Here is an 11,504-nt window from a genome sequence, read left to right on the forward strand (position 1 = left end):
AGAGATTGTTCAAGGGAAGAACATTTTGGGAAGAAAGAGGGCATTTTCTAGTCATACCCCTGCATCTCAGATTAACCATGTGTGCCAGAAGATGTTCTGGGATTTTATCAAAATTTGTTTGCCCTCTCCATGGGAAGAGGGTTTTCAAAAGGTTAAATTAATGCTGCTAGCCACCCTGATGAGACTGAGAACCATTATCACAGCAACACCTCATTTACCCAGTGTTATTGAATAGAATGAGACTTTATGTATGAATAAATTTTCAGGATAACAGAGCCTTCAGTCTAAGCAAAGTGCTTCTCTTTTAAATATTTTTGCTAATACTTTTTTTCTGTGCCATATTCCAAAGAATTCTAGAACTAGAGAGTAGTATAAAGATCATCCAGCTTAAAATTCTCATTTTTCATGTGAGGAAACTAAGGCATAATGAAGTTAAGAAATAAACCCAAGGTCCTATGGTGTCTTGTCTGGAGCAAACTGAGGTAGGAGGGTCACTACTAGCCATCATTAAGTAACTTACAGCTTCATCCATCTTGATGAAAGAAGTAGCGTTAAAGGAGTCACTAAGGTTAATTATGGGAAGGATCACTAGAGGGCACAATCAAGATTCAAGATAGTGAGGTGAAGATAATGTTGGAAGACAGTGGTATTTATTGGGAGAATTTCTGCTCAGCCATCAAGCCTCTGTTTAAATGTCATCTCCCTGTGAAGTATTTCCTTCCTGTCTAAGAAAAAGTAATTGTCCCACAGCTATGTTCTCTTGGTCCTTTATCCAAGGTCTGTCATAGCACATATCACTTCATATTTTGTAAGCATGTGTGGTCTAAAGGAAAAAAAGCATTGTTGAATTAAATGTGTGTCCTTGGTACACCCAGCATTGCCTGACATATGGTAGGGAAAGAAGATATATTAGTTGAGTAGTTTAATAAATACAGGAATGAATGATGAGCAAATGGAAAATGAATACACACTGTGTCTTGATTTAGGGTTATGTTATGAACAGTAGTGGTCAGTGGCAGATGAAAAAGCCTTCAGGATGGCCTCTTCCCTTTGTGCTCCAGGCTCCTGAGCTTTTCCAGGTGCTTTTGGTTCTGTTTCAGCTCTTACTCTCACCTCAAACACCCAGAACACTAAGCTTTCAATCCACTAACCGTAATTTCCTGGGACAAGCAGCAATGAGATACATTGATTCTCTAAAAAATGTATTTATTTATTTATTTGTTTGTTTATTCCGGTTATTTATTGAGAGTCTACCATGTGCCTGGTATGGTTATGGCTTCTGTGAATTCAACCAAATTCTCAGTCTCGTGGACCTTATTGATACATTCTAGTGGAGACCAGACAATAGACAATAATAAACTGTAAGATTGTCATGAGAATGATGAAGATAAATACAGAAAGGTAGGGAGCTTGAGAGACAGGGAGGGACTAACATTTTGGAGAGCCCAGTCAGAGAAGAACATTTTTCATAGGAGGTGACTTCTGAGTCGAAACTTGTTTTGTCCCTTGTATGTCAGACCTTCAGTGTGTAAGATTCTAGGCTGATTTGGTCCAGAAGCCATCATCTGTATCCTCTGAGCCCTCTTTTCCACAGTTATTTTACTGCTTGATCGAACCCATTTTTAATGTGCTGGTGATAGTCTAGGCTGTCAGGGCATACAAGTCATCACTTTCCCTACATGTTTTCCACCAGGTGTGAAAGGATCCTCTATCCATTCATTAGTCTGACAGTTATTAATGAGAACTCACCACATACTAGGAACTGTCCTGGCCTTGGAAATCGAGACAAAGGTGAGTTAGATTTGGCTGTTGCCATTGGTGAGTTTACAGATTAGTGGGAACATATAAATAAATAAGTATTAAAAATGTGATGGGTATCTTGGGAATTGTAGATTCATGGGGACAAAAACCAAAGCAGCTCTTAGAGTTTCAATAAACATTTAGAGGAGGTTGTACCTGAGCTAAGTTGTGAATGAGGAATAGGTATTTTTCAGCATGACAATGGTATAAACCCAATGGAGGTAACAGTGAGGAAAAATTACATGCACAGAGCAGAAGTCCTGTTTGGACCTCAGATCTTCCGGTTTGGCTCACTCCTGGGCTGTGAGATGGAACAGAGGAGGCGCCACACCAAGAGAAGGGAGGGGAACTGATCAGATGAGGGTAGACTGCATGACGTGAGCAGTGAGGGGAGACAAGCAGCTGGAAGCCTTGCTGGTTGACTTCTGCAGTATTCTTTGAGCAGTGATGAGGTTCTGGACCAGGATATGGTAAGAAAATGAAACAAAAATTATCATCATATAAAAGTGGCACTGCCCCAGTAGACATGATTGGATCTAATGAGCCCAAGTCCACAAACGCTCTATTCTGATGGCTTTGTCTTCTTTCCTCCTCTTCCTCACATCTCAGCTTCAAAACGAATAGAACGTCTTGGCCCATGAGCTTCAGTTTACCTGACATTAGCTGAAATTTTTATTAACCAACAAATAACAACTTCCCACTCTACCCCACCCATTAGGCAATGGATATTAAATTGAAAGAGAAGAGCTTCTGAGGCCAGTTTCACATCACTGCTTTAATTCCTTGTTTGTCAATTTTTATAGATTTCCAATATAGCAGAAAAAGATGGCTACTGGGCAAAGAATACAGGGATGCCTCTAGGCTTCCATCTAGAGGGAATACAGGATTCCCTCTAGGCTATTAGATGAATGGTTTGAACGACACATAATGAACTAATTTCCTTTACCTACACAATGGAGTACTGCTGATGAATTCTCTGTTCTCTGGTTCCCCCTACTCACCCCTGACAGTATACGAGGTATACTCCTCGGAAAAGCAGCTATGTCCCAGGTGAAAATTATTTTGTGTCAGAACCGCCCCCCCCCCAAAAAAACTGCAATTCAAAATACTCTGGAATTATTTCAGAAGCAGTAGATCTTGAGTGAATTTAGACTTCTCTGAGTTTTAAGCACCAGTCAAATCATTCAATAAGGTAAGTTAAGGAAGCCAGCAAATGTTAATCTATCTGTATTATTGACTACATTTTGAAATTAAGTGTATAAAAGCTCTTAGAGGACATGTTGCAGCTCCTTCCTCAGGGAAGTCAAGTGACCTTCTCTACCTCCCACAAATGCTCCTTTTTATATCAAAGAGCCACTTGTTTGCTCTTAACAGCAAAAAGCATGCTCCATCCTCCAAATGGCCACCTGCACAAGCCCAGCATTTAATAAGGACTAAAAAGCTATATCAGCCAGTGATAATGCAAGGGTCTTCATGAGGTCGATGGGACTGGATTTTGTCAGAAAAATCATCACTGAGGGGTTAATTTCGTAGATGGATTAGATTGGGCTAGAGACTGTAATACAGCCTCCTATTCTGAAAAAAAATCTAAATCATTCTAATATTTCTTATAATAAAGTTTCCTAAATAGACTCTTGAAAGAAAATGAAGCACTTACTAACTGCCAAGTACCAGCCATCAGCCAAAATTCTTCATCCAGCTCTCCACTCCCAGATGTCAGGGGCAGGCATTGGGATGAAATGTTTGAAAGTCCCCTGAGTTGTGAGGGACCTGCTCTTCCTTTTCACTGCTCATTCATTGGAATTTTTCTTTCAAGCCTAAGAAAATGTGTTCGAGGTGTGGACCTAATCAGCCTGTTCTGGGGCTGCCAACTGCCGGGACACCTGCATGAGTGGGAAGGATGAGGTGGGAATTGAAGCCTTCTTGCCACCCGTGTGTCCTCAGTTTTTATTGTGTATCAGAATCACCAAGACGACCGTACACCCAGATTTCTGATGCCATAGTCCCGGGGTGAGGTCTGAGAATTTTCATGTCTAACATTTGCCAGTGATGCAGATGCGGCTGGTCTGGGAACCACAGCCCCACAGCATCCTTTCAGGTTCTCAGGAGGAGGCCAGTGACAGATGGGCACAGCACTCTGGTTTCTGCTTCTCTGTGCCCTCAAGTGTCATTGTTTTCCAATTCTTACTCTTCGCCAGCTGATTTTCTCACCATCCCCAGCCTCAATACAGTCTTTGCCATCTTGAAATCTTGGCTTCTTCATCTTGCTCCTGTTGGAACCCCCTTCCTTCTCTTTTCTGTCTCTTCATCTTCCTCTCTTTATCTATAGCTCAAAACGAGTCTTGACTGCTCTAACCAGGTCAAGTGCTCTTTTCTCTTTAATCTCCTGATTTCTGTGGTCTGCAGCAAGTTTTAGTTGTTCTCAGGTTGACTCATGCTTTTTCCTCTTCACCTGGATTGTAAGGGCTCTCGGGCAGGGACTATTACAGCTATAGTTGTAATGATATTTAATATATTAAATTGTTCACCATGTGAAAGGCATTGTGCTAAGCATTTTACTTGTATTAATCCATGAGGCACTATTATTGTCCCCCTTTCACAAATAAGGGAGACTGAAAAGCAGAGAGAGTGCACAACCTGTTTAAAGTCACACACACACACAGAGGTAGTATTGGTGGGGCCACATCACTACCCAGTTTGTTGTGAGGGGCCTCAGGCATCTCATGAACAGCACTTGGCATGGCACCTGGCACTGAGCATCACGAGTGCTCTGTAAGTAGCAGCCACGATCCCAGAGGATGGGGCTGATTCCCAAGTGGTTACTGGGGCAGCTGAGCAAACACATGGCCAGACTTCTCTTGTAATCATTTTACTTCACTCAATGCCTTTTGCACTGTCCTGAGTATGAAGAGATGTTGCTAATAGATTTGGTATGTAGAGTTGCTTTACAAATAACTCAATTGCATTTGTACTGCACTAATTATCTTCTATTATTCTTTTCATGGATCATGGCCTGTATTTGAATGGGTAGGACAGATTTCTGAGGCATTCTATGCTCTCCAAACAGTCTTATAAGATTTGCCACTCATTTGGCTCCTTAATAACCCTGAACTTAGCACAGCAGGCCATGGAACATATATCAATTGCCAGATGTGAAAATAGAAAATAAAATATAATGCAGAGATACATATCTATGACCATTGTCATTGCTGTATCTTTAAAAATTAAACCAATAATGATAATGCAAAGCATTGATAATCACTATAAAAACATTTGATTTGCACACTCTATAATATAGCAGTCATTGTATCACTGTTCTTTTGCTCAAAAACAATTTTGTGGGGATCACATCTTTTAATTCACCCCCAATGAACATGTTTGTCAGTGCGCTGAGAGCCTACAGTATTATTTAGATAGGGTAGTCTCTTTTAGCATAAGAAGCCCTAACATTTGTAGTTTCAAAGAATGACACACTGATTTATCACACATCAAAGTCCTAAACATACTGTGCAGACATGCTTGTCAACATATTAATTTTTCCTTACAGGGAATCTACTTACCTAATTCAGACTCTGCACCCCACCCCCAAACACTAAAGTATATGCTTCCACGTACTCCTGTTATGTCTACTTAAAAGATAGAAAACAACTTCACAAGCAGAAAGCATTTAACTCCAAACTCCAGAGAACCTATTTCAATCTGTATCACCTTGCTGCTCATGTGAGCACCACCAGGCTGAACAGATAGACTTTGTGGATGGATGTTGCATGCAATTGACTGTGAAGACTGCCCTCAGCTCCCCTGGGCCAGATGAGGATGGGGGCACAACAGGATGCCAGTGTGGGCTACATTAAGGGGACAGTTCCTCTCAGGGAGTAGATGCAGAAAGACAGGCTTGAGCCTCAACCCCAGGAGGTAGCTTGTCTCCCATTTTGGGAGACAGCAACAGAGACATCACACTGGCCATGGTAATACGAACTGGAGTGGAAGGTACTGATATGAGCAGAAGTCTTGCTCAAAGACACAGCGAGCTATGTGCTGCAATCACCAGGCCCTGAGAAGCAGGGCCTGGCTCTGAGGAGACCCACTGCTGGGCAGTCAAGCTTGTTGTCTACTGGATAATGTTTTTGGTCATTTACTGAGTAGAATGTTGTTAGCAACCTCTAAGCCCACCACCGTTCACGTACATAAACATGGACGGTCCTTTTTAAATTTCTGTGCTAACTGTGAGAGAAATAGGGAGAATAACGAATACTTGACCATTAACTTTATTTCCTTTACTTTAACATTCCATGTCCTCTCCACACCAAACCATTGTACCAGAGCTTACAGCAAGTCCTAACCCTGAGAATGTCCCAAATCCACTTCTCTGGGCCTCTGCCTCCCCACTGCTTTGTGTGTGTGTGTGTGTGTGTGTGTGTGTGTCCCCACTGCTGTGTGTGTGTGTGTGTGTCCCCACTGCTGTGTGTGTGTGTGTGTGTGTCCCCACTGTTGTGTGTGTGTGTGTGTGTGTGTGTGTGTTTGCTACAGGAAATGCAAAAACCTGAGAAGTTCCCAGAACCTCTGCACCGAAGGGATGGCAGATTCCTCTCTGAAGGTCTCTGGGAAGCTGGCTCTGTAACTGGGTCTTCGTCTTAACCAAAGCATCGGGCCTCTCCTAAAAACACCGTAATCTTTGGTACAAAAGCTGTCTTGCTACATTTAGCTTCTGGTCAATTAGCTGCTCTCTCTCTTCATCCCAGCTCATCCCAGAAAACCAGATCAGCGCTAAATGAGATGACCATTAAGAGCATACTGTGCACACTGCGGATGCATGTATAAAATTAGAAGCATTATGGCTCTCCTCCAAAGTTATTTCTTTCTTCTTAAATCAAAAGGATAAAGTTTGTCAGTCGCTTGGTTGAAATTGTTTCTGACATTTCACTGTATACTTGAAGCTGCTGCAAGCAAATGTCTGGCTTTTGACTGAACTGGATTGGTTTTCAGTGCTGCAGATTTCAGAAAGCTGCTCCAGACCTTGGGCTTCTAAAGAAAGAGAGATGGATGCGGCTGTCGCTGGCTGCAGTGTCATATCCCAAGTGCCTGAGTGAGTTTTGAGCAAGAAAAATTTAGTAGAAAAAAAAAAAATGGCTCCACTTCTGCAGAGCAGACATTCCACCAATTAACTGAATATCAAATGCTTTTTTGCCAGAGTGATCTTGTCCTAGGTATAATTTAAAGATAGATGTTTCCCAATTGCCTTTTGCTTTTGTTTTGATTTTATTTTCTATTAATATATGGGGGAAGAGAGGTTTCTGGGTGGTCTGTTGACAACTTGGTTTCACTGTAATACATCTCCCTTTCCCTCAACTTCTCTGTGTCTCAGAGGAAAACCAGGAACTCCATCTCTGCATTCTCAGATGGCCCCAAAGCAACCTGCTGTCCTCTCCTTACCCAGTTCTAGAATGGTTCTATAAACCTCAATTTGTCTGTCAACTCGAATTGAAAAACCCAGAATGGCTTCTGTTTTTCTCACTTAACCCTGACTGACACAGAGGCAAAGAATTACTTTCTCATGTCCCTCTTTCCTCATAATACAAACGGGAAGGGATGTTAGTGAAAAAGTATTCCTTAAATGCACAACACTTACACAGCAGTGTCTTAAATACCGGGGGCAGATGTCAAAGATTAAGTCCTCACCTTCCAATAGTTCCACATAAAATAGAGATATAACAACGGTCACACATATATGAAGATGTATGTGGAAGCACAATCACTAGAAGTGTGTATCAAGAAAAACATTCGATCAGAGAATCTGTTGGAAATAAGAAAACTACGCACATCACCTTTTTTCCAGAATTTCCTGTCGGGAAATGTTCAGTGGGTGCCTTTCCATTCCTAAGCCGCTCTGACATGCCACCCTGCCTGGACCAGCACTGCACCATACCAGGCGGAGGTGGGGGGGGGGGTGCTCTGAACACAGAAACGCAGTGTTTAATTTTTGGTGTTTCCTACACATTCACAGGGGATTCCTGGGAGGAATTTGGGGTGAAAATAATGGCCATGAGTAGTTGTATTAGAAGGGACATCTGTCAGAAATATTTGAGTTTCAAGACACAGAAGACGCTGGCTCAGAGTGGCCTAAACTAAATGGCGTGGAATGCATGCACAGTCAGAGGCTCAATGATGCCATCCGCCAAGTCCCCCTGATCTCTGCCAGACCCACTCTGCTGTCCCTGGCATCAGGTCTATTTTCATTCAGGTTCTTCTCCTTGTGGAAGTAAGATGGTCGCAGCATTTCCAAATAAGATAACCAGAAACAAAGCAACATGGGGTGGTGAAAAGGGAGCATAGCTTCTGGTGTTTGTTTTCCTTAGAAACAGGGACAATTTCCCCAAATTCCCTCTAACACACCACATTTCTACATGTTCCACCAGCCAGAAATGGGTAACAAGCCCTGACAAGCCTATCCTTGGAAAGAGAATGGCACCACACTGATTGATTTAGTTCAGTCAGGATTCAAACCTGGAACGGGGGACAGGTTCTCACCTTTGTGTTACACTGGAGTGGGATGGCTGATCCCGGGTCTTTCACAATAAGAAATAAAGAGAGGATGTATGTTGGCTATTCTGGAAACTGGTCAGGAGGGTAACTGCTTATTGTAAAAGGAGGCCAGGAGGGCCCCTAAGACTTACCAGGAATTTGTGTTGTTCATGACAACTACAGACCTCTGGGCAGTTTCCGTGGGACTCACACCTTATTTGGCACCACCACCCTCACCTGTGCATGGATGTCATCGCACTCCGTATAAATTTGTGCTCCACTGTTTCCAAATTCTATCTGCAAACTGCTTTTCCTGAAAGAACTTTTTTTTTTTTTTTTACCACGACAAAAGTCATGGTCAGAAGAGAAGGAAGCTCAATATTGCACGGAGGTCACAGAGTAGCATTTTATAGTCAGTAATCTCTGCCAAATGGCTTTTGGTCTTCTATTTTCCACTCTTATCACCCATTCCAGGACTCACCTGGGATGATGAGGGTGAGTGGATGTGATAGTGATCCCTATCACTGGACCATTTTTCTTAAACATTTGAGAGAAAGGCAGGGGCTAGGTTTTCATTATCATGGCATGTAGAGTAAGCTAAGCCCCATGGATGAGAATGTTTTAGGTTTTAGGATAGAGGGACAACAAGAGAATATCCCCACCATTAGTAGGACACACAGAGACCTCCCCACAGAATGACACAGTGCCAGACCTGGCAGACCTGGGCCAGTGTTTACTAGATGTTATTAGGTTTTCTGCAAGAGCAGTGTCCCATAATTAACTGTGTTAGAAACATGCTGGGTTAAACAAGGTTAAACAGGTGTATTGAAAACCCCTCAGAGCTTTTGTTTTGGTGCGTTAAATTGTGGCTTTCCAAAAGGAGACATTATATTTAGTGTCTCTCCAACATATCTGACCACAATACAAACTGGAATTTGGTGAGATTCATATGCAGAAATTGCCCAGGCCCTTTATGTCACAGCTAAATAAATCAAGAATCCATTACCTGAGGGGACTTGTCTAAAGTTAACCAAGGTCTCATGAAACAGATAGAATGACCAAAGGAGTTGAAAACAAAAAAATAATGAATTCAGGATGGCCAGAATTAGGAAAGAGAGCAAAGTACGGTGAGACACCAGGGACTGACATCAGCAAGAAGTCATGGCCACCCCCACCCTGAAGGGGAAAGAGAAGGAACATTGTTATTGGAGCCCAGCTAAGAGCTGGAGCCTTAGAGGAGGGGCTGCCTGCTGGAACTGTCATGTGCATGGAAGAAGGGGATAAATGTATGACCTCAACCTCACTCTTCTCCTCTCCTCGCATTTCCCACTCGTGCCCTCAACTGGCCAAACCCAGCTGGAAGCCAGAGAGCTGGAGTCTCGTGATGATGCAGTCTGTAGAGGTCAACTTTCAGGGCACAGAACTGAGCAAAGATGGGCCAATGACGTATCCACGCGACAATTAAGAAGTAACCAGTGAAATCACATAGCTCGGGTGTTGTTCTTTTTACTTTTAAAGTGCTTTCCTCATATATTTCATAAACTTATTTTAGTTTGCTTACTATAATTTAATGCAACATGATATATCAATTAGATCTCAATAAAGCTGGAAAAATGTAATGCAATGCAAAACAGAGCAGAGATTCTCAAAGTGTGATCAGGGGAACTCTGGGGGTCCACAAGACTCTTGAGTCTGCAAGGTCAATTTATAACAATTCTATAATGTTATTTAGCTTCTTACTTTCATTCTTCTTACAAGCAAACAGTGGGGTTTTCAGAAGCTTAGTGATGAATGATGATGTCATTGTTCTGAGGGCTAATGGACGTATGTATTCTCATGTTTGAACATGGTTCAGTTTTACTTTCAAATACATTAGGTAATAAACATTACTCACACAAAATTTCTTTGGCATTCTCAATAATTTTGAATGGAAAGTGTTCCTGAGACTAAAATGTTAGATAAGTGCTGATGTAAAGGTAGCAGAGAGACCAGATGTGCCCAGCTCCTTAAAAAGGAACTATTATTCCTAGTGCTGGGCACCAAATCTGCTCTTAGGTTACTGGCAGCAAAGCCTATAGGAAACATATGGGTGATATGTAAGTCATCTCTAGAGCCTGGGGTGTGACTTGGGCATATTTTCTAGCAACAAAGTGCAAGAAGACCTTCTATATAGTTCATGTGTAAATATTTGTCTGTGTAAATAATGATGTAAGGGATACTTGGCAATAAGAACCACACAATATCTTTATTGCAAGGGTGGTGTATTAGTGTTCTATTGCTGCATAACAAATTACCTCACACGTAGCAGCGCAAAACAACACCCATTTATTATCTCGCACTTTCTGTGGGTCAGGAATGTGGGCATGGTGGAACTGGGTTCCCTGCTCAGGGCTCCACAAGTCTGAAATATAATTGTTGGCCAGGCTGCATTTTCATTTGGACACGCAGGTGGGCGAAGAGCCACTTCTAAGTTTTTCAGATTGTTGGTAGAATTAACTTTCTTGTAGCTGTAGAATTATGGCAGCTTGCTTCCTCAAAGCAAGCAATAGAGAAAAGACAGTATCTGCAAACTTCAAGTCTCTAACTTGAAGAGGCCTGGAGCCTCTTTAAAGGGCTCACCTGATTAGGTTGGGCCCACCAAGATAAAGTCCCTTTGTTTAACTTAAAGTGAACTGCCTAGTGACCTTAATCATTCCTGCCAAATCCCTTCACTTTTGTCATATAAAATTATATAATCACAGGAGTGATATCCCACATCTTTGGAATATTCTATTCGGTACAAGCCTACCACAGGTTCTACCCACACCTGTGACGAGGGAATTAGGGGCACACCCTAGGGTGTGTCTGCCATAGGTGGGGAACCAATTCAACTATGACAAGAGGGGTTTTAATACAGAGGTACTGAGGAGTTAGTACAAGAGCATGACTGAACCCCCTGAAGTCCAGACCTTGGAAAAAAAATCTTTTTCAGCAAGATCCCACATGTGTGAACAACATTCTAGACCTTCAATCAAAACACTGGGTTGAAAATTCAGAAACAAAGGAATATAGAAGCATCACTTCCTTGGGTAAATGAATCAGTAACAAAGAAGATCATGTAAGAAATGATGACTCAGAATCAAAATAAAGCTGCACCAGCATCCTACAATTCTGCTACCAGTTGGGTTGGTGGATTTTGATTA

The 11,504-nt window shown here is 42.1% G+C and overlaps 1 long non-coding RNA gene across 1 annotated transcript; it reads right to left on the reverse strand.

The window, feature by feature from the left end:
* Positions 1-1,201: 1,201 nt before the first annotated feature.
* Positions 1,202-7,695, reverse strand: LOC150007373 (uncharacterized). The gene is made up of 2 exons (XR_016511814.1): positions 7,626-7,695; positions 1,202-2,255 (listed from the first exon to the last, which is right to left on the reverse strand). It is a non-coding gene; the product is annotated as an uncharacterized LOC150007373 (long non-coding RNA).
* Between the last annotated feature and the right edge of the window lie 3,809 nt (positions 7,696-11,504).

This window comes from Furipterus horrens, unplaced genomic scaffold, assembly GCF_987537825.1.
Source record: "Furipterus horrens unplaced genomic scaffold, mFurHor1.1.pri manual_scaffold_6, whole genome shotgun sequence".
Taxonomy (NCBI): domain Eukaryota; kingdom Metazoa; phylum Chordata; class Mammalia; order Chiroptera; family Furipteridae; genus Furipterus; species Furipterus horrens.